Source organism: Tamandua tetradactyla, chromosome 8 (genome assembly GCF_023851605.1).
Source record: "Tamandua tetradactyla isolate mTamTet1 chromosome 8, mTamTet1.pri, whole genome shotgun sequence".
Classification (NCBI taxonomy): domain Eukaryota; kingdom Metazoa; phylum Chordata; class Mammalia; order Pilosa; family Myrmecophagidae; genus Tamandua; species Tamandua tetradactyla.
The window spans coordinates 44,573,010-44,597,767 of NC_135334.1; the positions used below are offsets into that span (position 1 = coordinate 44,573,010).

General features: G+C 34.9%; 1 non-coding gene across 1 annotated transcript; it reads left to right on the forward strand.

Annotated features, from left to right (window-relative positions):
- The first annotated feature begins 4,289 nt into the window (after nucleotides 1-4,289).
- LOC143645456 (U6 spliceosomal RNA) lies at nucleotides 4,290-4,396 on the forward strand. The gene has a single exon (XR_013157161.1). It is a non-coding gene; the product is annotated as a U6 spliceosomal RNA (small nuclear RNA).
- The last annotated feature ends 20,362 nt before the right edge of the window (nucleotides 4,397-24,758 follow it).

Below are 24,758 nucleotides of genomic sequence, written 5' to 3' on the forward strand. Positions count from 1 at the left end.
ATACACAGGTGTAAAGCAAAGAGCGAAAACGAAAACTCAAGTCTGATTATCTCTAAAACTAGTATCTCTAAAACTAGTATCCTAAGTACTACTGTAGGGAACAGATATGAGATTGAGATTCATATGAGATTTGAGATTTTGATATGAGATTCAGTAACATTTTTTTGCCTCATTAAGTTCTCATGTTTAGTTTTAACTTTAAAAATTCAAGACCCCTTTCAGTGTTTTCAATTTATTAATCTGTTTTTGTGTCATCATTTCAATCTCAACTTTAAAGGGACAGTTTAGCTATGCTTACCCCAATTTTATTTTCCAATTGTTAAGCAATTACACCCAAAAGTATATCAGCCAAGAGACAAATAAGGAAGAATGATAAGATTTCAGAAAATGATAACCAATCACAGTCAGCTCAAAAGAGCATATCAGTAGTAGGAAAATAGGCCATCATTACAGATGTCACTTCTCCCAATCTTAACTGCCATTCTATTGTGCAATATAAATAAGAGGGTATTTAAATTTGAGAAAAATCTGTCCTGAGGAAGAAAGTTTAGGTGAAACTGTCTAATAGTTTTGTAATTGATAATAAAAAGAAATAATATGGATACTGGGAGTGAAGGTATTCATTTACATTCAATAAACATTTCATCAGCCCCTATTATGTATTAAACTTATGTAGGGTCTGAAATTACAAAGATTAAAAAATATTCACAATACATGCCTTCAAAAAGTGGTTTAGGATCCAAATATCCTCCTTGTGTTTGTGTCTGTACCTCTGTGTGATTTTGTGTAGGTGTGTGAGAGTGGGACTTTGCATTGTCAAAAAATTCACAATTGAAGATAGTAGATTTTAAAATGTATCAGTCGGGCGGGCCGCGGTGGCTCAGCGGGCAAGAGTGCTTGCCTGCCGTGCCGGAGGACCCCGGTTCGATTCCCGGCCCCAGCCCATGTAAAAAAAAAACAAACAAACAAACAAAATATAATAAAACAAGAAAATGTTTAAAAATGTTTCCCTTTCTTCCTCCCTTCCTTCCTTCCATCCTTCCTTCCTTCTCTGTCTTTCCTTCCTTTCCTCCCTCTCTCTTTAAAAAAAAAAAAAAAAAAATGTATCAGTGAATTTTAGAACTACTAACAAAATTTTCTCATTTAAAATTGTATATTAGGGGGTGATATAATCAACATTGTGATGTAAACAGTTACTGAAAATTTCCCCTTGAAGATTCAGCTTAAAAAAAAATAATAATTCTGATTCTTCAGAAATCTGGAGGAAGATATGGACTGAAGAAGGGCCCTACAAATTCTGAACTGAAAAAATAGAAGAATATCAGGTAGGAAATTTCCATCCCAGACCAACTGTTCTTCAACCTTCCCCTTCACTCTGTCCCACAGCACAGAGCAGGCAGAGAAACAGCATCAGGGACCCTTCCCAACAGGGACACAGAATAGTATTCTCTCACAGCTGTGGGATAGACACTCAACTTTTGGAGGTCCAGGGAACAGAGGAGAGCATTATAAAGCCCAGCTCAGTCTAGAGACAGAGAGTCTGAGAAAATGAGAGCAGAAGCTGTATTTTCAGCCCTGGGTTATAAAGTTCTCCCCCCATCCCTTTGGGAAATGGCAGCAAGAGACCTGATCCCTCCCTGGGGAAAGGCTAAGAACTGGGGCAGGTAGAGATGTATTCTATCACAAATAAAGTGGGGAACACAGACTCATATTGATCCAGATTTTGGCTGGCAAAGAAAGGAAACAGGAATCCTTCATTGAGCCTGACCTGGTGAGGCACAGCCTGTGCTCCAAAGTCACACAGCTCTGAGAATGCTTACATTACCAAACAACTCAATCTGCAGGGCAGAACAGAAAATGCAAGAGATTGAAGGGATTTTCAGAGATCACCCAGAAAATTATTTCAAGGCAACTGGAGTTCCACAAGATCCCCTGAATGGGAACCTGACCCTTCAGGAACCTGTGTTTTGGCACAGACAACTCAACTGTTAAGCAGTACCCTAAAACAAACTCAGGTAATTCAGGATGGTATGAAGCAGAGCACCACTGGGAGACAGCAGACTTGTTTTACCCACAAAAAGAGACATTACTTTGGTAACCAGTGTCTACTCTCAACCCCGAGGCAGACTGCTGTAGGGGTGTGGTTTGGGGAAGAGACTGGAGACTGAATAAATCTGGCAACTGGATGGTGAAAGATGTAGCTAGAGAACAAATCTAACCAACAGGAAAATCCTAGGCAAAAGAGATAAAATTACCTCTAGAATAAACTAAGCAAAAAAGTCAGATGACTCAACACCAACAAAGAAATCATCACTCATACAAGGAATAATGAAGATATGGCCCAAAGCAACAGTCTAACATCTAAACTGAGATGCAGAAATTGAAACAACTAGTTAACAATGTTAAAACAGATCATCTAAATCAATTCAACAAGTTGAAGGAAAATAGGGAAAAAGATGTATAGGATATAAAGAGGGTGTCTTTACAGAGGGTGTCCATACAGAAGAACTTAAAAGCTTGAAAAAAACAAATGACAGAATTTATGGGGATGAAAGACACCATAGAAGAGGTGAAAAACAAAATGGAGAAATTGAACAGCAGATTTGAAAAGAGAGAAGAAAGGATTAGTGGACTAGAAGATAGGACATCTGAAATTCTACATACAAAAGAACAGATGAACAGATAGGGAAAACAATGGAAAAATTTGAGCATAGACTCAGGGAACAGAATGACAGCAAGCAGCACATGAATATACAAGTTATGGGTGTCCCAGAAGGAGCAGAGAAGGGAAAAGGGGCAGAAAGAATAATGGAGGAAATAATCACTAAAATTTCCCAACTCTTATGAGACATAATACTACAGACCCAAGAAACACAGTGTACCCCAAACATAAGAAATCCAAATATACCTACTCTAAGAGAATTACAAATAATATGGTCAAAGACAAAGAGAGAATTTTGAAAGCAGCAAGAGAAAAGTGATCCATCACATACAAAGGAAGCTTGGTAACACTAAGCACAGATTTCACAATAGAAACCATGAAGGCGAGAAGGCATAAGGTAGCACATTTACAGTACTGAAAGGGAAAAACTGCCAACAAAAAATTCTATATCCACCAAAATTGTCCTTCAAAAATGAGGGAGAGTATAAAATATCTACAGATAAACAAACACTGAAAGAGTTCATGAACAAGAGACCTGCTTTAGAGGAAATATTGCAGGGGAACATAACAGGTAGATAGAAAAAGACAGAAGAGAGAGCTTTGGAGAAGAGTGTAGAAAGATGACCAGCAGGAAGAGTAGTGAATAGGGTTAAAAGAGAAAAAAAAAAAGATCTAACAGATAAAATCTAAAAGAAAAAAAGTTGAAGGAAGTATAGCCTTTATTGTAATAACATTAATATTAATGGATTAAACGCGTCCTTAAAAGACGTATATTGGAAGAATGAATTAAAAAAAAAAAACAGAACCAATTATATAGGTTGTCTACAAGAGACTCACTTAAGATGCAAGGACAAAACCAAGTTGAAAGTGAAAGAGAAAGATATTCTGTGCAAAGAAAAAACAGAAAAGAGTGGAGGTAGCTGTACTAATATCAGACAAATTAGATTTTAAATGTAAAACAATTAAAAGAGGCAAATAAGGATACAATATATTAATAAAAGGGATGATTCAGCAGGAAGACATAAGAACCATAAATATCTATGCACTGAGCCAGAGCAAGTGCCCCAGAATACCTGAGGCAAACACTGACAACACTGAAGGGAGAAGCAGACAATAATACAGTAGTCGCTGTAGACTCCAATTCACCACTCTCACCAATGGATAAAACATCTAGGCAGAGAATCAGTTAAGAAGAGATCTTGAATAATATGATAAATAAACTAGATTTAACAGACATTTATAGAATACTAGCACCCAGCAATAGCAGGATACACATACTTCTCAAGTGCTCATGGATCATTCTCCAGGATAGACCACTTGTTGGATCACAAGCAGGTCTCAATGCATGTAAAAAGATTGAAATTATACAAAGCACTTTCTTGGGTCATAATGGAATGAAGTTGAAAATCAATAATATGCAGAAACCTGGAAAACTCACAAATTCATGGAGGCTAAACAACACACTCCTAAACAATCAGTAGGTCAAGGAAGATATCATGAGGAAAATCAGCTTAACATCTTGAGACAAATGAAAATGACAACATATCAGAACATACGGGATGCAGCAAATGCACTGCTGAGAGGGAAATGTATTGTCATAAACACTCATATTAAAAAAGAAGAAAGAGTGCTTGCTTCAGCAGCACATATACTAAAATTGGAATGATACAGAGAAGATTAGCATGGCCCCTGCACAAGGATGACACACAAATTCGTGAAGCATTCCATATTTTAAAAAAAGAAAAGAAGAAGAAGAAGAAGAAAAAGCAAAAATCAGGGAAGTTATGGTTCACTTGGAGGAACTAGAGAAGGAACAGCAAACTAACTCGAGGGCAAACAGAAGGAAATAAATAACAAAGATTAGAGGAGAAATAAATGAAATTGAAACGATGAAAACAATAGAGAGAATCAATAAAACCAAAAGCTTGTTCTTTAAGAAAAATCAATAAAATACATGGACACTTAGATAGACTGTCAAAGAAACAAAGAGAGAGGACACAAATAAATAAAATCAGAAATGTGAGAGGGGACAGAAGTAATGACCCCACAGAAAGAAAGGAGGTAATAGAAGGTATGATGAATGATTATATGTTAAGAAACTAGACAACATGGATAAAATCGACAGCTTTCTAGACAAGCATAAATAGCTAAAATTGACTTAAGAAGAAACAGACAACCTCAACAAACCAATCACAGGTAAAGAGGATGAATTAGTCATAAAAAAATTCCATAAAAGGAACAGTCCAAACAATATGACTTCACATGTGAATTCTACCAAACATTTTAAATATCAATCCAGCTCAAACTCTTCAAGAAAACTGAAGAAGAGGGAAAGATACCTAACTGATTCTATATGAAGCTAACATCACACTATTACCAAAGTTGGGCAAATATACTATAAGAAAATAAAATTACAGACCCAGTCTCTTTAATGAATATTGATGCAAAATTCCTCAACAAAATACTTACAAACCAAATCCACCTGCAAACCAAAACCAATCCACTGGTCACGGAGTGTAATTATTTTAATAATTACATATTTTAATAATTCAATAATTAATCATTATTTTACTAAAATGTATTTTAATAAAATTTACCTGAGATTTTATCTCAGGAATGCAAGAATGGTTCAACACAAGAAAATCAATCAATGTGAAGCTCTACATCAATAAATTAGAAAAGAAAAACCACAAGATCTTGATTGATGCAGAAGGTTCATTTGGTAAAATTAAGCAGCCTTTCTTGATAAAAAGACTTCAAAGGATAGAAATAGAAGGAAACTTCAACATGTGAAGGAATATATAAAACACCCACTGCTAATACCGTACTTAATAGGAAAAGACTGAAAACTTTCCCTCTAAGATCAGAAACAAGATGAGCCTGCCCACTGTCATCACTGTTACTTAACATTGGGCTGGAAGTTCTAGCTAGAGTAATCAGGTGAGAAAAGAAATATAAGATATCCAAATTGGAAAGGAAGAGGTAAAGCTTTCACTATTTACATATGACATGATCTTGTATGAAAAATCCTGAAAAATCTACCAGCGCTAATAAGCGAGTATAGCAAAGTTGCAGGATACAAGACCAACATGCAAAAATCAGTTGTGTTTCTATACACCAGCAATGAGAAATCTGCAAGAAAAAACTTCCATTTACACTAGCAGCAAAAAGAATCAAATGTTTAGGAATAAATTTAATAAAGGACATAAAAGACCTATACACAGAAAACAACAAAACTTTGTAAAATAAATCAATGAAGACTTAAGTAAATGGAAGGAGATACTATGCTCATGGATTGGAAGACTAAATAGAGTTAATGTCAATTCTACCCAAATTCATTTATAAATTAAATGCAATACCAATTAAAAGACAAACTATTTACTTTGCAGAAGTAGAAAAACCAATAATAAAATTTATTTGAAAGAGTAGTGTGCAACAAATAGCTAAAAATATCTTGAGAAAGAAAAACGAAATGGGAGGTTTCACACTACCTGACATTAAAGCATATTACAAACTGCAGTGGTCAAAATAGCACGGTACTAGCATAAAGGCAGGTATCCTGACCAGTGGAATTGAATTGAGTATTCAGAGGCGGACCCTCACATCAATGGCCAATTGATCTTTGATAAGGCAGTCAAATCAACTCAATTGGAACAGAGTGGCCTCTTCCACAAATGGTGCTTGAAGAGCTAGATATCCATATCCAAAAGAATGAAAGAGAACCTCTATTTCACACCTTATGCAAAAAATTAACTCAAAGTATATCAAAGACCTAAACATTAGAGCTAAGACCATAAAACATTTAAAAAATGTAAAAAAATGTTTTAAGAATCTTGTAATAGACAGTGGTTTCCTGGACTTTACACCCAAAGCATAAGCAATGAAAGAAGAACTTGATAAATGGGGTCTCTTCAAAACTGAATGTTTTTGTGCATCAAAGAATGTTGTCAGGAAAGGATAAAGGAAGCCAAGATAATGGGAGACAATATTTGGGAACCATGTATTATATAAGGGTTTAATATCCAGAATATATAAAGAGATCCTACAACTGAAAAACAAAAGAAAAACAAACCACTTTTTAAGATGGGCAAAAGACAGGGGTGCTTTTCCAAAGAGGAAATCCAAATGGCTCAAAAATATATTCAAAGATGCTCAACTTCATTGGCTATTAGGGAAATGGAAATCAAAACCATAATGAGATATCGTATCACATCTACTTGAATGGGCCATTTTCTGAAAAAACAGAAAATGAAAAGTGCTGGAAAGGATGTGGAGAAAAAGGCACACTTTCCCATTGTCCGTGGGAATGTAGAATGGCACAACCACCCTGGAAGGCAGTTTGGCAGTTTCTCAGGAAGCAAGTATAGAATTTCCATATTAATCAGAAATTGTATTACTAGGTATGTATTTGGAGGAAATGGAAGCAAGGATACAAACAGATATTTGCATGCCAATATTTTTAGCAGCATTATACATGATTACCAAGAGATGGAAATAGCCCAAATGTCCATCAATGGATGAACGGCTAAACAAACTATGGTATATATATATATATATGAAAGAATATCACACAGTTCTGAGAGAATAAAGTTATGAAGCATGTAACAATGTGGATGAACCTTAAGGACATTATGCTGAGAGGAATTTGACCGAAACAAAAGGACAAATACTATCCTAACAGTATTTCTTAACTGAGCTAACATTAATGAGTGAAGTTTGAGAGATAAAGTTAAGAACACAGGTTACCAGGAGATAGAAAGGGTAGAGATTCGACATTTGATGCTGAAGGAGTACAAAATGTTCTACAGAACTGATTGTAAAAGATCCAGAAATGGACAGCACAATACTATCTGATGGTAGCACACTGTTGTAAGTATGCTGAATGGAGTTGAGTGTGAAAAAGGTTGAGAGAGGAGGGCTGGGGATATGTTTGACATCATATGGAACTATAGAGGATAACAATGGGGCACTATAATTTAGCAATGCCTAGAGTGAACAATGATGGTGATTAAAAGTAAAAATAAAAGAATATTTTTGCATGAGGGTAAACAAATGTCAGCATTACAAGGCATTGATAATGGGATGGTGTTCTAGTTTGCCAGCTGTTTGTATATCTACTAGAAATGGAAAAAACTTTTAAAAAGGAGAATTTAATAAGTTGCTAGTTTTCAGTTTTAAGGCCATGGAAATGTCCAAATTAAGGCACCAACATGAGTTTACCTTAATTCAAGAAAGGCTGATGGGGTTCAGGGTTTCTCTCTCAACTGGAAAGGCACATGGCAAACAAGGCAATGTCTACTAGGTTTTTCTACAGGCTTCTTGTTTCATGAAGCTCTCCCAGAGGCATATCCCTTCTTCATCTCCAAAGGCCTCTGGTTGCCTGGGCTTTGTCTCTCCTCATTCTCCTGACTCTACTCTATTGCTTTCCCATTGTTCTCAAGCTTTCTCCAAAATCTCTTTTAAAGGATTCTAGTAAACTAATCAAGACCAACCTGGAATAGGCGGAGCCAAATCTTCCTCCAATGAAAGGTTAATAACCACAAGTGGGTGGGTCACATCTCCATGGAGATAACCTAATGGAGTTTCCAACCTACATTATTGAATAGGGATTAAAAGAAACAGTTGCTCCCATACAATTGATTAGGATTAAAACATGGCTTTTCTAGGGTACATAAATCCTTTCAAACTAGCACAGATGGCATACAGGAAAGCATATAATCAATGCATCCTAGGTTCTATAATTAAGAATAACATTGTAATATGTCTCCATTGAATATAACAAAGGCAATATGCCAAAGTTAAATGTTATTAAGTAGGGGTCATGTGGGAAGGGTATGGGGTTCTTTGCAGAAGAAATGGAAGTGTCTATATATACATTGTGATGGTGAAGACATGGCTATAATCATATAATAATTTAACATGATTATACAGGGAACCATTATTTCTTTTTACTTAGGTTGGATTGAATAATGTGTGAATAAAACTGTTTACAAATTAGCAGAAGGATATAAGTGTTGGAGAAAATATGGAGAGAGATGTATTTATCCACTGTTGGTAGGGAAGCAGAGTAGAGCAGCTTCTCTGGAGGGCAGTGTGGTGGTGCCATAGGAGGCTAGGGGTGGGCTTGTCATATTATCCTGCATATTATCATAGTTAGGTGTGTATTTGGAGGAACTGAGAGCAAAAACACAAATGGACATTTACACACTGGTGTTTATGGTGGGTGTGCTGGTTTGAAAAGCTGTATGGACCCTAGAAAAGTCATGTTTTAATTAAAATCCCAATTTGTAAAATGGCAGAATAATCCCTGTTCAATACTGTATGTTTCAAAATGTAATCAGATCATCTCCCTGGAGATGTGATTTAATCAGGAGCGGTTGTTAAACTGGATTAGATGACGACATGTCTCCACCCATCTGGGTGGGTCTTGATAGTTTCTGGAGTCCTATAAAAGAGGAAACATTTTGGAGAATAGGAGATTCAGAGAGAGCAGAGAATGCTGCAGCACCATGAAGCAGAGAATCCACTAGCTTTGGAGATGAAAAAGGAAAATGCCTCCTGGGGAGCTTCATGAAACAGGAAGCCAGGAGAGAAAGCAGGCAGATGACACCGTGCTCGCCATGTACCCTTCCAGCTAAGAGAGAAACTGTGACTGTGTTCACCATTTGCCTTTTCACTTGAGAGAGAAACCCTGAACTTCATCAGCCTTCTTGAACCAAGGATGCCTGTGATTGGACATTTCTATAGACTTGTTTTAATTGGGACTTTTTTTGGCCTTAGAACTGTAAACTAGCAACTTATTAAGTTCCCCTTTTTAAAAGTCATTCCATTTCTGGTATATTGCATTCTGGCAGCTAGCAAACTAGAACAGTGGGAGTGTTCATGATTTTCAATGAATGGAGGTGACCTAAAGGTAAATCAACTGAAGAATGGAATGGGGAACTGTGGTGTATACCTACAATGAATTATTGAGTAGCTGCAAGAAGGAATGATGACATGAGGCATGTAACTAAGTGGATGAAACTTGAGGACAGTCTGATGAATGAAATAAGCCAGAAATGAAAAGATAAATATTATTACTCCTCAGTAATGTGGAATAACTAAAATGTACAAACCCTGAGAATTGCTTTCAAGAACATAAATTATTAGATGAAGTCCTATTTTAAAGGTTCCTAGATTGTATATTCTTACAGCAATCACATCTATTTAGGAATTGTAGCTGTTATTTCTAAAATCTGAGATGCTGAGGTCTTTGTGTATTACCTGGTCATTCTCTGTTACTTTGGGTATCTGTGTGACATTTGAGATTTAGAGCTAGAGTTCTGCAGCTATGAAAGTCAGCATTACCCCATGCAACAACTGTTAAAAAAAAAAAAAAACTGAAACAAAAGTCATCAGACTTAAATTAGAGATACACATGAAGCAGCTCTGGGTAGGACTAAGGAAAAGCTGACTAAAGGGTTAAGGATGATATTGGCTGTATTTTGAAACTTCAATTTCTGTGCGAGTACAAAGGAAAACATGTTTATTTGGTGTAAAATTTATATTTTCTCACCATCTAATCTAACTTGTATGGTTAGTTTATCCAAACACTATAATTACATGGAACCTTGAATAGGAAGTGAGATCTTGTTGGTTTGTACAGGTTGGTGGGATGCGCTGATACATCAAAGAATAATATGGGAAGAAAACTAAAAAGTATTTCCAAAGTCCCCTTGAGGAACTGGATAAAAAGGTAGAAATATTAAACTTCCCCACTTGGGGAAGACCTAATGTGCTGGTTTGAAAGGAAGTATGCCCCCTAAGAAAAGCCATGTTTTGATATAAATCCCATTTCTAAAAGGTAGAATAATCCTTATTCAATACTGTATGTTTGAAACTAATGAGATCATCTCCCTGGTTGATGTGATTTAGTCAAGAATGGTTTTTAAACTGGATTAGGGGACGGCATTTCTCCACCCATTTGGGTGGATCTTGATTGGTTTATTGGAGTCCTATAAAAGAGGAAATATTTTGGAGAATGAGCGATTCAGAGAGATTCAGAGAGACTCAGAGAGAGCAGAGAATGCTGCAGCACCACGAAGCAGAGAGTCCACCAGCCAGCGACCTTTGGAGATGAAGAAGGAAAATGCCTCCCTGGGAGCTTCACGAAATAGGAAGCCAGGAGAGAAAGCTAGCAGATGACGCCGTATTTGCCATGCGCCCTTCCAGCCGAGAGAGAAGCCCTGACTGTGTTCACCATGTGCCGTCTTACTTGAGAGAGAGACCCTGAACTTCATCGGCCTTCTTGAACCAAGGTATCTTTCCCTAGATGCCTTTGATTGGACTTTTCTATAGACTTGTTTTAATTCTCGGCCTTAGAACTGTAAACTAGCAACTCATTAAATTTCCCTTTTTAAAAAGCCATTCCATTTCTGGTATATTGCATTCCAGCAGCTAGCAAACTAGAACACCTAATATTCTCACAATCACTGGAGACTGCCAATTTGATGGGCCAGTTCCTAAATCTTCAGGCTTCCCTTTATGAATCTTATTCCTGCAAAGGAGAAGCTAAGCCCACTTACGATTATGACTAAGAGTCACCCCCAGAGAACCTCTTTTGTTGCTCAGATGTGGCCTCTCTCTCTAAGCCAACTCCACAGGTAAACTCATGCCCTCCCCACTGTGTGGAACGATTTACAGGGTAAATACTGTAAATATTTACAGGGTAAATACAGGGTAAAAAGTCCTGAAAATGTAGGACATGACTGCAGATCATGAGTCTGGCCCTGGCATTATATGAGTGAGAAAGCTTTCTTGACCAAAAGGGGGAAGAGAAATGAAACAAAATAAACTTTCAGTCACTGGGGCCATTCTGGAGGTTAACCTATGCAGTACACAGATATATTTTTTCAGGTTTTGGTGTACTGATATAGCTAGAGGGAAATACCTGAAATTGCTGAAGTGTAATCCGATAGCTTTTGAAGATGACTAAATTACTTAAGGTGTGTCTGTGTGACTGCGAAGACCTGTGATTGACACTCACTTTATCCAATGTACGGGCAGATGAGTAAGAAAAAAGGGGGAGGGTGGTATGGGAAGTCTTGGGCATTGTTTTTCACTTTTATTTTTATTCTTATTTTTATGTTTTTGAAGAACAAAAATTTTCAAAATCGATTGTGATGATGAATGCATAGCTATATGAGAATGCTGTGAACCACTGAGTGTACAATTGGGATGATTATGTGGTATGTGAAAATATATCTCAATAAAATTGCATTTTAAAAAAAAGAGTGAAAGCAAGACAATATAGCTCATTTTTGGTTTTTAAAAAAATATGAAGTTGGAATTTATTCCTGTTGGTTTTTGGAAGAACGTGCAGGAAATTGTCAATTGTGATTATCTCTGGAGATTTGAGGTGGGTATAGAAAGTGAGCTGTATTGATTATCTTAGGCATGGGTAATTTTCATCATAAAGATCAATGTGTAAAATATATTTATATTGACCAATGCATTTCAAATTAGTTAATTCTGCAGATTTATATTCATATATTTCCACAGATTCTATTCTGTAGAATAAAATAGATAACTTCATAAGATCATAGAATTAAAGGTTAGAAAAATTAGAATCAAGAAATAACCACTTGACAATTTCCTGAATTCCATCTAATCTGTTCAAAGTATGGGATCAAAAGATCAAACATATAAAGAAATTTATTAAAATAAAGCATCATTTTTCAACTTCTGTAAAATTACCTCTTTTCATAAAGCATCTATTTTCAGAAAAGGCTTTGGAAATAATATATTATAATGGCCTGCTTATTTAATTTCACCATTTCCATTTTAATTTATCACACCTAAAAACAATTTTTAATTATCTTCTACAATTTCTCTATTTTTCATCAATTATCTACCAACAACTGAGGTACAAAGAAAGGTATGACAGAAGAATAAAACACATTCTTTACCTTAGGAATCTTATTATCAAGTTTGGGAGATAACAAATGGCAGATATTGGTGGATGGTTTAAGTTCCATGTCTCTTCAGCAAGATTTGATTCTCATGTACAAATTGTACAATTTTAAATGGGAATTTTCATATACAAATAGCATGCAAAATTCATGCAAAAATCAATGGAAGTATGGGTTTTCAGATATTCTCTAATATACTATTCATTCTTTCTTTTCACTTTATTTCCTTCCTGCAGCACAACTAAACTCCTTACTTTTTTTCAAACCAGCTGTGTTCTTTTTATTTATCCAACACTTCTTGGACATATTTGATTTCCATGTGTAAGCTGAAATTCTGCCATACCTTCAAAAGATATCCTTTAATCATTTGTTCAATATGTATTATTAGAAAAAGGCTGTGTGTAAAATGGATGAAGTATAGAAAACTGCTGAAGAAGCGCTCAGCCTCTTTTTGTTTGAAGTCATCCAGTTTTGACGCTAACCTTACATATTCAAGTCAACCAAAACATCTTGCAAACAACTATCCTAAAAGGGCAGTTGAGTGACATTTATTTCTTGATAATGTCCCTTTGGAATGGATATGCTTTTTCCCGTCTTCTCACAGTATTCCATGAGGGCTCTGCTAAATAAAATTTCTTAAATTTCTGGTGAGTTTTGATCATTGCAATGATGTTCAGTATATTAGACACTGCTAGGCCCCTGCAGTGTGGGCCCCCAATTGCAGGTTTAAGGAAAACTTTTGCGGAATTATTAAAAAGTTAATACAGCTCCTTCCTCCACTAATGTTTTTATAGACAGCAATTAAAATTATTATTTATAAAAAGATGATAATCAGAAGACAGTCTTTTGTTCTTTTTCCACAAACAAAGCCCACACTGATTCTTGAAGGATCATTGTGAAAGAGATATAGAAAACTTCCACTCCATAGGTTTAAGACCCAAATTTTCTTTTTTATTAATTTAATCATATTGAGAATGGAGATTTGTAGTACAAGACGATTAGTAAATATTGGATATAATTAAAGAACAGATAATGCAAGACTTTCACATAAACATCAATGACTTTTAAGAGAAAGCCCGGCCTAACTTAGGTTTTCTATTTACAAAATGTGACTAATTAGTCTTTTAAGTGTCACACTAAGAATAGTGTGAGAAGTTGTACTTATTGAGAAATTTTCTATGTTCTGAAACAATGATGAATTCCATACAATAGCTTATGTCATTTTACTAGCTTTTATTAGTTTCCTGTTTTTAAATTATTCCTCAATAGTTCTTACTTCAGCTGTATTATCAAGATATTACAGAATTTTCTAAGTTCACAGATACCCTCCCTCCCTCCCTTCCTTCCTTTCTTTCTTCCTCCCTCTCTCCCTCCCTCCCTCACCTTCCTTTCCTCCTCACTTCCAGTATTTCAAAGACCATTTAGCATCTGACTACTAATCAGTGCTAAGTACTATTGATAAAATAATGAACAATACAGTTACCATCTGTAGTCTCATCTAGCTTATGTTCTAGTGAGTAAACAAAAAAAAGTGAAGTAAAAATCTCAGAGGAGGATAAGTGTTGTTAGAGAAACTTATGAAGAAATGCAAAACAACTGAGGGAGGGGTGGAATTTCATTATAATATGTGGTTAGAAAAAGCCTCAGTGAAATTTAAGGTGAGGAATGGCAGGATGTATTATTGTAAGTTTTGATGAAGGCTGTTGTCAAGACAAAAGTAAAAATATATTAAAATGGAATGAGAAAGAGAAGAGCTTGGGATTTTTGAGGCATTAAAAGAGACAATGGGTTATAAGTCTTCTCAGCAAAAGGAAAATATAGGAGACGATATTGAAGGAAAAGGCGGGAGTGGGAGTTTGGATTTTATTCTGTGCAGAGAAGGGAAAGATTTAAGCGTTTTCAGCAAGGATATGATAAGACACACTTCAGGTTTTATGAAAACTATGTATAACACTAGGTCAAACTGAGTTTTTCTTATGTCAAATTAAGTAGGATGCAATATTTTTGTACCAATCTCAACAGGATATGAACTACTGATAATCAACAACTGAATTAGAGTATTAGATGTTTTTAATATTTATTTCAGAACACGAACTTTCACTGAAAACAGAATAACTAATTGCAGATTTTTAACATGTACTGTAGCTTGTACTACAAATTAGCCTGCGGTACAAATGTAGGATATACGTATTTCATCCCTTTGGTGTCTCTCGGCTGCAGTTCTTTTGCTGAGATAATGTTCTCTCCGGCTGCTGATTTACGGTCTCCTCCTCAACCTGGGTGAATGTGATTTATCTTCCTTTTGGGTTCTCAGTAACGCTCCAAGTAGCCCTCTTAGACATGATTCAATATAATTATAACCCAGTTATCCACACATGACCCCCCTCTGTCCCGTGACATATTTATAAAAACAAACCTTGGGAACATAGACTAAAACCAACACACTGTCAAACTTTTCTAATCAGGGCATCAGAAAGCAAATTAGTCACTAATGCCTATCTATAAATCTTAAACATGAATCACACAACAATGCAGAGTAGTTTCCTTAAAGCCCATCTCACTGATACTTAGATGACTAGCAAAGCAAATCTTATAGTTTCCAAAGGTGGTTGACGGAAGCAAAACATTGCACTTCAGTAATGTACCTCTATTCTGCTTTGCCACTCTAAACTTATTTGAGGTTAGAGCATTGGTTAAGCACTGAAAACTGGTTCTTCAAGGTGGTCCTGTATCTCAGTGGGAATTATGTAGATATTTTAAAGATCTCAGGTTTCTCTCTCACTCTTTCTCTCTCTCTCTCTCCCGCCCCCTCCCTCCCTCTCTTCCTCTCCCTCTCTCTCTCTTTGTCTTTCTCTTTTTCCTCTCTTTCTCTCTATATGTATTCCATATATTTCAATCTCTATGATTAGGATTATGAAAACAATATTTTCTTGAGCTATAAGGCCCTGAAAAAAATTAAAAATTTTCCATGAAGAGTATTTTTTACAAATACATGCTAGTTCATTGAATACATACATTAAAACTTCATTTTTTACATGTTAACATTTTAATTATACTCATCTACTCATATCTGGACTAATTAGCAAGGTGGGAAGTCCATGTTCTATTTATTTAAGAGGTTTTCTTAAATCAGATTGTAAAAGTCTATGCCACAGCGGTGCACTGGTGGCTCAGTGGCAGAATTCTGGCCTACTGTGCAGGAAACCTGGGTTGGGTTTCTGGAGCCTGCCCATGTAGAAAATAAAAAAAAAGTCTATACCAAAGTAAGATAACTAGGTGTAGACAGGCTTCTAAAGTGAATTTTAAGATGTGTAAATTGGAAATGGTTATTAAGTACAAAAGCATTAAAAAGTAGTCATTTTGGTAAAGTTAGATATTAAAGAACTTAACAGCAGACTTGCAGCGAAACAAAGGACTCCAGTGTTTATCAAGCTGACACCTATTTACTCTTTAGCACTCAGCTCCCCTCTAAAGTCTTTTCTGAACTCTTGAAGCCATATTGGTAGCTCTTTTTACATGATTCCAACCTGGCCATACATATCTGACAGCAAGCATCAAACTCCATAATAATTGCCTGTCTCTCTTTGGACAGCTCTGGCTGTACTTTTTAAATGTTCTGTGTTATGTTCTTTAAAAACATCAAATGAATAAAAGTTACAAGTAAATTCCTAATATTCCTTGTTCCAATGTTAAAGTGACAAATCTCCAGTTCTGATTCACAGATTATAGAAAAGAAGATGCTAAAAGAAATATTTACTAAAGTGTTTATATCAATTTGTGACTTATATAGGTTACATTTTCTTTCAAGAAATTGTTCTAGAATTCTCTTCTTCTTTCCTAGTAATAAATACTTTATTTAATATAAATAAATCTAAAATTTAGCATAATAATCTGAAATGAAAATATACTCCAAAATATATAACTTTTTCAGGGTAGTATATTTATATGAATGGTGGCATTTACTCCTCTTTGTTTCAAAAGAATTTATGGCTGTAATTTTCAAAATATTAAATATGGAAAAACAAATGTACACATTTGCAAGGTTAGATTTCTTTTTAAATTCAGTTGGATCAATCTGTGTCAACATGTTCTGTACAGTGGACTTACCCAGCTATCTGGCACATTTTTATGTATTCATATTGATGTAAATGTAATTATGAAATGCTTAAGAAAATATTCAAAGCACATTTGATAGACACCTATGTAAGCAATATCCAGATTTAACTCATATTCAAAATTGCCCATACTTGTCTAATCTTTTACTTAAATCTAATATTTATTCCTATCCAAATAATCCCTGCACTTTGTTTGAAGATAATGATTCCTATTAAGTTTCCACAAAGAAAAGTTATTCAAATGTTTTCCTGAACCTCACATCTTTTTCTAATTATGCGCCCCAAAATAAATCACTTAAATGCTTTCAATTCTTTGTGATGTTTTTCTCCATATTTCCAAAACCATGTTTTTAACAAATCTTAATGTTCCCTTTAGACAGTATCTACTGTGGATTTAATATTCATACACAACCCTTTCCTAAGCAACTTTCCATCATCCATAATCTACCCAATATTAGACATTGTATAATAATGTTTCCACTTTCTTATGCAAACTTTTCTTCTCCCCATTCCAAAACAAACATAATGCACTTCTAGTTAATTATATAATGTTATTTAATTAGCAGGATATTCGGTGTTTACATTATTTTGAGGCAATTCTATTTCAGTTTGTCTATAGCATACTGCAATTATTATTTATTGTACATATTTTACTTTTCCTGAAGTTAATAACCATATTTTTTGCTAAGTACCTATTTAAGTAACACTATTTTTCCTCAAACTGTCTTATAAAAATGTAAATTAATTTTCAATATTGTCAAATAAAGCAGAGAATCTACCACTCCCTTTATCCCCATTGAAGAAATTGTGCCTAGAATAGTCTGTCCTTGTGAGACTATTTTCATCATTATTCTGAAAATTACCTTTACCTTCATTCTGTTCTAGAATCCTTACTTTTTTGAATGCCAGGTGTTCTTTTTCTGGGTTTTCTCCCACATATTGATGGGCATGCACTTTGTTAGAGACATGATAAGGAAAGAAAGAGACATAAATACCGTGAGAACTTATAAACCTGAAACATTTTTATTCTAATTTTATATTTGTTTAATGATTTACTAGATAATAATCAATTTTCCTTCAGAATTTTTAAAACATTTCTCTATTGTCATCTATATTCCAGCGTGAATTTTGAGAAGTATATTTTACTGATAGTAAAAAAAAAAATCTGATTATTGAACAACTCCTTCAATCCTATATCCCCAAAAAACTGAAAGAAAAGTACATTGTTTGTAAAGGCAAAAGTAGTAACAGAGGCATGAGATGTGGTAAACCATATCAATATTTAGATATTCGCTACCGAAACTTTCTGGTTCTCTGTATTTGTTTTATATGATAATTAAATGATTTCATGTCATACCAAAGGTCTCAATATTACTTTTAAAGAAAATGGGTTATATCAAAATTTTAGTGGGCATAACTCTTATTATTATCTGAAATCTCAATTGATAATTCTGGAAACACCATATAATGTGATTTTTTAAAAATTAATCTTTTTGGGTTTGATTCCTGGAAACTGCTCATGCCAAATATAAAACAAAACAAAACAAAACAAAACCTTCCTTTGCCATGCTAGAGACCTGGGTTCGATTCCTGGAGTCTGTCCATACCAAGAAAAAAAAATTAATCTTTAGGCTTAAAATTTTCTTTGCATTACTGTAGCTGTGCTTCATGCTATTTGTTAGTTAGCTTTTACTAAGCTGGGGTAATAGGATTTGGAGTTAGTCAATATTTACCTATATTTATTTAAATGTTTTCAAGTGATTCAGCTTTCATATTAAGCTGTTTATGATAGAAAATAAATACTTATGAAGATGGAAAGTTAAAGGAGAATTTCAAATAATCTCCCAAAGCCACATCTGACTCTAGTTTGCCTTATTTTTGTCGCCCACTATTGTATATGAGATGCTGCACCTTTTATGCCTGTGTAGTGATCTCTTGGAAGGAGACTTACCGTTTGTTCTTCAGTGAAATCATGCTGACAAGGGGCACGACAAGCCCCTTGTGGGTACAATTTTAAGTGTACTTGTTACAAGAATCAGGAAGTGATAAACAGATTTTAGTGATCCCAGTCTGGTTGTGTGATTGGTTTTTCCCTCTTTTCCCCCACAGTGTCATACACTAGCATAAGTGCAGGCATGGAGAATATAGCTGGTTGAATTTGTCTAAGGTGGGGATTTTCCTAGGTGGGTTATTTCCTAATAAACAGTACAGATTGATAAGTCTGGGGAAGGATGTAGCTTTAATTCACAGTTTTTTATGACTATATTTATCATTGTACATCCAAGTTAATGAAAATGTATTAATAAGCTCTCATAACAGTCAGGGACAATAACTGTGGAAGGTTTCAAACAACCTGCAGAAATGCAAACCTTTTTCTTACATTCATATTATTTGTGGTTATGATCTTGGTCTGTGTTTTAATTAGTTTCTTTCTGGTGCCATCATCCATAGATTCATTATTAATGAGAAGCAAGATACTCTGGTCAACAGACATCCACATATGATGCTGAAAACTACTATCCACTAAAATAATCTGGGACTCCTTGATTTCTAATTCAGTAGAGGAGAATTCAAGATGCTCCTGAGACATGTTGTTGTAAGAAACCAAGAATTCACTGAGAAGAAGCAAGGGGATTCATTAAAAACAACTTGATCATCATGGACAGAGTGCCAATATAATCTAACAATGACTTTTGAGCATCAAAAAGAAAATAGTGTTGACAGTTGAGTCAGTATAAAACCACAAACCTGTGATGCTTTAAGGAACACAAGAGTATAAATCATGCTAGAAGCAATCTTATGGGTCCAGTTCTTGCACACCACGTAGGGAGACAAATAATTCAATTGGCAAGGACAGTGATATGTTTAAAGTTGTTTAACTGATACGATATCTTCTTCATTTGGCGAAATTCAAATAGATGTTATCCTGAAATGATAATGTTTTTACTGTTTTTACTTCCTAAATTACATGAAGTGATATATTTTCAATACTAAAGCTAGGCTTCCTGAGTAAATTCATGAACATATCAATTCTCAGTTTAGGGTATGATGCTATAGGACAATTCCAGCAGGCTTAAGTCTATTTTACATAACTTCTGAGAAACTAGCTTTGAACTTAACAGTCTCATAGTTTATACTCAGGAATGTGCTGGGGTTGTTTTTTACCCACTTGTAAATTTTCAAAGTTTGTTTCAGGATGGAGAGGGAGAAAGGTGAGGAGACAGGGAGATATGGACTAAAAGGTAAGATTTAGAAATACTCCATCAGATTACTAAAGGCCAGACCCTCAAGTTCCATATCGCTATTTAAATTAAAGTTAATTACAATTACATTAAATTAAAATTTAATTTTCTCAGTTGCATTTTTTTTTAACTTTTTAATTGTATATTATAACATATACACAAAGCAAAAAAAAGAAAAAAAGCAATAATTTTCAGAGCACTCTTCAGCGAGTAGTTACAGGACAAAGCCCAGAGTTTGTCATGGGCTACCATACCATCCTCTCAGATTTTTCCTTCTAGCTGCTCCAGAATATAGGAGGCTAGAAGGAATAACTATTTTTTATCAACACAACTGACTTTTTTTCTTTTATGTGATAAATAACATATATACCAAAAAAGCAATAAATTTCAGAGCACAGCACAACAATTAGTTGTAGAATGGATTTCAGAGTTTGGTATGGGTTACAATTCCAGTTTTGGGTTTTCACCTTTTACTGCTCTAAGATACTGGAGTCTAAAAAAAAATCAATCCTATGATTCAGCAATAATATTCGCTTGTTAAGCCCTATCTTCCCTGCATAACTCCACTGTTACCTTTCACCTTTCTATCCCACTCCTTAGGGGTGTCTGGGCTATGGTCATTTTAACTTTTTCATGTTGGAAGGGGCTGTCAGTAATATGGGGTAGGCAGAGTAATTTGGACAATGAATAAAGGTCCCCTTGGGGGAATGGGGACAAAGGGGGAAATATTCAATTTCCCCAATTGGAGAATTTCTGATACTCTCAAAAGCAGCGGGAACAACAAAATCAATAGGCCAAGTACCCCATCTTGGTGTTCACCCCTATGAAACTTATTCCTGCAAAGGATAAACTAAACCTTCTTAAAATTAGGCCTAAGAATCACCTCCAGGGAACTTCTTTTGTTACTTGGTTGTGGCCTCTCTCTCTCAGCCAACATGGTAGTTGAACTCATTGTCCCACCCCTAAGTGGGGCATGACTCCCAGGGGTGTAAACTTCCCTGGCAACGTGGAATAGAAATCTTGGGAGGAGCTGGGACCTGGCACCAAGGGATTGAGAAAACCTCTTGGCCAATAGGGAAAAGAGAGAAATGAGACAAAATAAAATGTCAATGGCTGAGAGATTTCAAACACAGTCGATAGGTTTTCCTGGAGATTATTCTTACACATTATATATACATCCCTTTTCAGTTTATGATGTAAAGTGGCTAAAGGGAAGTACCTGATACTGTAGAACTGTGTTCCAGTAGCCTTGCTTCTTGAAGATGATTGTATAATGATATAGCTTTTATAGTGTGACTGTGTGATTGTGAAAACCTTGTGTCTGATGCTCCTTTTCTCTAGGGCATGGAAAGATGAGTAAAAATATGGAAAAAAATAATAGGGAGGACAAAGGTTAAAACTGAGCAGATTGAAATACTAGTGGTCAATAAGAAGGAGGGGTAAGAGGTATGGTATGTATGAGTTTTTCCTTTTCTTTTTTATTTCATTTGCTGGAGTGATGCAAATGTTAAAAAAAATGAACATGGTGATGAATGCACAACTACGTGATGATATTGTGAATCATTGTACACCATGTATGGAATATTTGTACATCAAGAATGTTGGTATGTTTGTATGTTAAGTTTTTACAATAAAAATATTAAAAAATATATATGAGGTAGGGAGATAGAACTAGCTGATGTTCTGAAGAGGCTGGCCTAGGTTTGGGGGCTTATCTTGTCCAGGGACCCATCTGGAGGGTGTAGGTTTCTGGAAAGTTACCTTAGTGCATGAAAGTTTTGTAGAATCTTATATATTGCCCTAGGTTTTCTTTAGGATTGGCTGGAATGGTTTTGGTTGGGGTTTGGCAAGTTATGATAGGTAGCAATGTCTAACTGCAAAGTGACCTCCAGAGTAGCCTCTCCACTTTACTTGAACTCTCTCAGCAACTGATACTTTATTAAGTATACTTTTTTTCTCCCTTTTGGTCAGGATGAAATTGTTGATCCCACAGTGCCAGGGAAACCTTCACCCCTGGATGTCATGCCCCACACAGCAGGGAGGGCAATGATTTCACTTACAGAGTTGGGCTTAGAGAGAGTTAGGCCACATTTCTCAGTGGCATTTTAAGTGTTCAAAATCCACTTGTGACTAGTGGCTACCATGCCATAGGAAGAGAGCAAACATAGAACGTTTCTATCATCTCAGAAAGTTCTGTAGGACAATGCTCTAGAGTATCAGGAGTGGGAAACTGAAAGTATCTCAGGTCAATGCCTGAAATCCTGGATTGTTTGTGGAGCAGATCTCTTTATGCAAGTTAGATTTCCTGGATAACTTCTTGATCTTATGAGAAAGAAAAATAAACATCTAACTTATTTGAATCACTTGTCACAGCAGGTTAGCCTGCTTCTTTCTCTTGCTCTCTCTCTCTCCCTCTATCAAGAAACAATGAGAGAAAGCAAAATTCCGGTCTTCAAGAATACACATAATCAACTTCACTCAGTATTTCCCAATCGTCTTTAATATAATGAACCATTTGGAAGTTTTATGAGAGGTCTTAATTCCCTATGACCTCACAGATATTTGTCATTGATAGTGAAGATATGCTTTTCCCAGATCTCTCACTTTTCCATGAGAAAGGATTTCAATTACATGAGCTATTTTTTTCAATCTGGGAATCTGTAAGTCTTGGAGAAGGCCCTGAGTATGCTCACCTCAGATCTTTTTTCTCCTCTTTTCAGATCTGTGCTCACGCAGAGAGAGAGGATAAAGTCCAGACTTCTCTCAAAGCTGTGTGAAAGGCTAGGGGTACAGGTTCTGCCCTGTGGATCTGGTCTGTCTTTGATCACTGCAACTTGCTAGTAGGTGGGCAAAGTTATCCAATATAGAGTGGCTTAATAACTCTATTTGGGTGCATACCCAAGCCATGGCTTTCATTGAAGCTTTGTAGCAATCATTAAGCTGGAATTTTGAAATATGTCATTTGGTTTCCTGTTCATGTTTCAGGTAATAAAGAAAGGATTTTTCTTTTAATTGAACTTCTAAAATTTTAACCGGCATAAGACTTTCAATGTATTATGGACTGCTGCGATTTTAAATTGCATCTGTAATTATCAGTAACATTTAGTACACCTTTATGTTTATTGGACATTTGTATATTTTTTCCTTATGACCTATTCAGATCTTTTGCCAAGAGAGGACTAAATTTGCAGATACAGATATCACACATGTTTTAAGAAATTTTATTTTTCATATTATGTTCAAAACTAAGATATATCCTGGTTAAGTTGTTGAATTTTAAAAACAAAGACACTTTCTTATTTTATTTTTTTGTTTGCTTTGTTTTATGGTTTATTTTTTACCAATCCAAATAGACTAAGAAAATCATCTATGAAAGAAAAATAAACAATCTGTTCCCAAATTATTTCAGTATGATATTCAATACCAGAAAATAATGTTTATGAAGTTTAGGAAGGAAGAAATGATACCCAAAGATATTATATCCACCCAAGATGATATTAATACACAACTACAATGAGAGAAATTCTCAAATTTGAAGAAATTTCAATATATGATTCCTGTAATATTGCTGAAAAAAATTAAGATCTGAATCACAATGAAGATTTAAGTATAGTAAAGCCGTAGTGCAATTACTAGTTTTTGTCAAGAGGCTTCAATTGAATGAAAGAATATTAAGCAATTGTTAATTATGATTACAGAATAACCAGTATAATAATAATAAAACTAGTTAACAGTTTCATAGTACAGATTTGTGAGGCAGATATGCTTTATTATTCCCATTCAGTGGATGAAGAAACTAGGGCATAAAAAGTTAAACGGCTTGCCGAATGTTACACAGCTGTGAGTGGCAAAGCTGTAATTTTATTCAGGCAGTCAGACTCTATACTCTATGCTATTAATTACCGTGCTATACAGAACAGAAAGTTAAAGTTATAACTGTTCTATATAGCATAGTTCTATATCTTTCTCTTTCCTTTATTTTATATTGTTGTAATTAACGTCTATAAGTTTGTGTCATTTCTTAAAATCAATATTAAATTTTTGCAAATTAAACTTATAATTGGCTGTATATATTCATATCTTCTGTCCTATATACATCATTGATATCTCTGTCTAACATGAATTTGTATAAAATTTTATATTCATTGCTTGTTGATTCCACATTTATTGGCCTATGGGCACTACATCTATAGTATTTGCAGTTGAATTATTGTTTATGACATTTATATTCTTCATTGTTTTTGTATGAATTTTGTTTCCCCAACTAGTTTTCACATTCCCTGAGAATGAAATAATTGCCTGAATAAAGTATAGGATTTGTGAGAACTTAACAAAAATAATTTCCCAATGATCATCAATGCTGCCAATCAAGGAGAAATTAACTAATAAATAAGTTATCTTAACAGCAAAAAATGTAAAAAAATAGTGAATTTTTAAGATGTCTCAATCTTGTTAGTCTTATCAGCTCCCAAGTGGTAGCCAAAGCTTTTGATAAAATTATTTAAATATTTTTATTAAAATCATAAACACCTACGAAGCAGAATATAAATGCTGTCTTCTCCAAATTAATTGTTTACTAAGCACTTATAAAGTGCTAAATACTGTGTGCATGTATATATATATATATATATATATATATATAAAATCACTCAATTTAATTCCTCATTGCAGTTATATTAAGTAATCATAATAGTGTCATTGAGGAAATCTAAGATACACCTAATAAGTGATTTGCCTATATTTATATAGTTAGTAAATGGGCAGGTGATATTGAAACCCAGGTCTCATT